This window comes from Diorhabda sublineata, chromosome 5 (assembly GCF_026230105.1).
Source record: "Diorhabda sublineata isolate icDioSubl1.1 chromosome 5, icDioSubl1.1, whole genome shotgun sequence".
Lineage (NCBI taxonomy): Eukaryota > Metazoa > Arthropoda > Insecta > Coleoptera > Chrysomelidae > Diorhabda > Diorhabda sublineata.
Genome location: NC_079478.1, coordinates 18,027,962 through 18,032,056, shown reverse-complemented (window position 1 = coordinate 18,032,056; position 4,095 = coordinate 18,027,962).

Here is a 4,095-nt window from a genome sequence, read left to right as displayed (position 1 = left end):
AATGACAGAAAACCTTTGTGGGATATGAGTGATAAACCCTATCCATGAGGGATATACAAAGAAAATTGTGGCAAGAAGTAGCAGGTGAAGTAAACGCTAATGGTACGGACAACTAAGTGAAATAAATTAAATTAACGCCTTTTTTTATCAACATAATGAGATTTGTTCACAAATGCATAAATTTTATGGAAGTGAATCAAATGTTTGGAGTGATGAATTATTCAGTTACTGAAATGAAAAGTAAGCTTTAATTTTATCTCTGATATTATAAGCTGAGCTGGCGGTTCTGTTTTCACCTAGGGTGCCATAATTTGCTGTTGGTGAATCGGTTTCCTTGGAAATTTGCTCGAAGGCACCAGTTACCTGTTCTCTTTCTCTAGCAATTATAATCTTGCAACAGGTATATGCATTTAATTAGTTTATCAACAGAGTCAGGATTTACTTCAATCGATTTTTGTAACAATCTCCATTTGCTACTCCTAATTCATAATAAATCATTTATGTGGGTCCTAGTTTTGATACCGGGTGAGATCTCAATAAGTGCACATTATTCCTTTATTTGTGCGGATAGGTGTAGTCGTGAAAAAGACATACATTTTTTTACGAAAATAAATTAATGATAATCAGTTTGCAATGTAAATAAAATATATAGACATAAAAGTTTTTATACTTTATATTAATTTTTATTTGTCTGTGAAATGTTTGATACAATATTTTTTGTAATCACCTCTCTCCTCATTATTTTATACATTCAACATGTTTGCTTATTTCTTCACAAAGCTTTTAAATAAACATCCTGGCCTTAAGATTTAATTATTTCAACCATTTTACCAATAATCTATAATGTTAAAGTAGTATTGAGAGTATAATTAGACAAAATAGAAAAGGCATCTTGTCATGCGACTACTTACGCTCCATATAGAGATGCGACTACTGCAGTGATAAACTACATGTAAACATTTGGATAATTTCGCAAATTTTTGGGGTTGGCCGTTATCGCCGACGCGCAGTAGATTCTCTCAAGATATAAAAATTTGGAGTAGTAAATATATTCAAATATAATCAATCTACTGATAAATTGTTGAAAAACAACCAGAATAATTCTAAGCAACTATTTTTTGTCTCATATAAAGTTAAGGTATGTGTGCTTTCTTACAAACTTGTAAATTTGGCAGATATTCGAAATTTGGCAAAATTTGTACAAAGTTATGATTCAAAAAAATTATCATGCAGCATTTACTAATAATTATTGCAATGTAATCAGATTGCTATATACTAAATATTATAATAATATACAAAATAGAACATTTAGAATAGACAGTATTGGATATTTTTGATATCCTAAACATAACAGTTAAAAAATCTCACAAAAAATATATTTAAGCTACTGACATTATCACAGCAATTAGTTTAGGCACTACTATATTTATAAAAGAGTTATCATTGGCACATATTAATTTATAAAATCATTTCAGTCGAAATCAGAATTCAAAGAATTTAAAATCCCAATATCATCATATTGTGTTAGATTATATTGTTCAATTTCTAATATCAAGGGATCTTTTCTTTACTCTCTCCTCATGAGATGTCTTTTTTTAGTCATTCATTTTAGCTTTTTTGAAGTTTTTCTACATCCTTATGGTATGCACTCTTCAAAATTCCATGGTGCTATATCTCAACATGGTACTATATTAATTAGTTGCCAAGTTAATATGATTTTACTGTAACAAATTTGATTCTCATATTATCTCAAATTGTGTATTTTATATCTCCTATAGGATAAGTGCATTTCTATAGCTCTTCTAAATTTATTGGCCATAAAAACCTAATATATATTTTTTATTCTCCTCTGATTCTCGTTTCATAAATTGCTGTTACAATTTTGATATCATATTACTTCTTTGTATATTCTTTTCGCATATAGCTTCATTGAGTTAGCTGGTTAAGTGATTTACAACGTTAAGGAAAAGCAAAATTTCCATCTCCAATTAGTCAACAATTATTGTAGAAGTTTCACAGCTTTGATTATATTAATTTCAGAAAGCGATTACCTGTGTAACGGTGGCACTGCCTATTATTTTTTTGAGTTTAAGTTCACCCAAATAAATCAACCAAAAATAGTTAAGAAAGTATAGTAGGGGAAGTTGGGAAAAAGTGGCCCCTCGGGGCAAAGTGATTTTATATGGTATTTCCAACATGGTTACGACATCTATAGGTATCTTCGCGTATATCATTCCCCTTACGTATGTACAGCTAACTTAATCTGCATTTAACCACGGTCGGGACTGTACGCAATTTTTTCGTGAAGTGAAAAGTTTTGAACCACGTGCTTGTAATATTCATTGGTAAGTAAAGTAGCAGTTTAGCTGAAAATACAAATTGTTTGTTCGGTATCATATAAGGTTAGAATGACATTTTATATATATCTGAGACGTACATATAAGCAATCAAACAAAACAAGCTAATTTTTTTATTACTTTCAAAATACTACTTCGATACGTATTGGGGCAAAGTGGGTTTCCTATTATGGGGCAAAGTGTTCCACTTTGGCCCTATAGAAAAATTAAGTTGAATTTTTTTTTCAGAATTTCCATAATGGTGCGTAAATATATACGTAAAACTCAGCAACAATCTTGGTCGGAAGACAGTATGATAGCAGCTATACAGGATGTCAGAAATAATATACTTAGTGCAAAAAAGGTAGCAAGTCAGTACCAAGTCTATTTGACAACACTTCGAAGACGAGTCAAATCGAACAAGGACCTTGAAGCAGCTTCAAGAAAATATCTAGGGCGATTTAGACCTGTTTTTTCGGCAAAGCAAGAAAAGGAACTTGCGGGTTTCATCATAGAAATGGAAAGTAGGCTTTTTGGCCTCGGCACGCGGGAACTGAGGCACCTTGCATTCCAGTTTGCAGAAAAAAATAAGATTGCTCATAATCTTGCCATCAAAGGTCTTGCAGGGCGTGATTGGATTTATGAGTTTTTAACCAGAAACAAAAATATTTCTCCAAGATTGCCAGAATATACGTCAGCTGCTAGGGTCTCGTCTTTCAAATTTAATGTAAGTTCATTCTTTAAGCTTCTGAAAGAAATGTTCGAGAAACATAAATATCCACCCAGCAGAATTTTTAATTGCGACGAAACAGTTGTGTCTACGGTACCAAATAGGCCCTCCAGAATATTCTCCAGTAAAGGAAAAAACAGGTGGGTTGTGTTAGTTCCGCGGAAAGAGGCATCTTAACTACTGCAGAAATTTGTTTCAATGCCGTTGGATTCTATATTCCTCCACTAGTAATTTTCCCGCGAATAAGAAAATGCCCAGCCCTTGAGCACGGGCTTCCCCCGGAATCGATCGTCGAATATTACCCGAGTGGGTGGAGGCAGAGTGAGTTTTTTTCTGATGTTTGGTTTAATCACTTCCTGAAATATACCAAACCCACTGAGACTGACCCGGTGTTACTGATTCTTGATGGCCATGCAACGCACACTAAGAATTTAAAGTTGAAAAGGCAAGGGCAAATTATGTAAACATAATTGTAATACCTCCACATACATCCCACCGGCTACAGCAATTAGATGTTGCCTTCATGTTTCCGCTCAATACGTACTATGAACAAGAAACGAAGAAATAGTTACTGAATAATCCTGGGAAGGTGATAACATTATATCAAGTCGGAGAACTGTTTGGTAACGCATTTAAACGGGCCGCAACTGCACAAAATGTTATTAATGGCTTCAAAGCCACTGGAATTTATCCATATAATCCGGATGTATTTCCAGAGGAACTATTCAAACCGGCAGAGACTACTGACAGACTACCAGAGGATGAGCGTCCAAACACTCCGCAATCAGTTCTACTTGAGAATATATTTAATGAAATAAATCAGTTTCCACAACCAAGGCCCTCTAGAGTTAGATCCCCGTCTCCTATAGTCCATTCAGTACTAAAAAAATCACAAGCTGTAGATCCCATTTCAAAAGAAATCTCTGGAAACCTATATTATTCACCGCAAGACATATTACCCTTACCCAAAGTGAGTGATGTAGGAGCGCCCAAAAGAAAATTAAAAAGGGGGAAAACCATGGTGCTAAC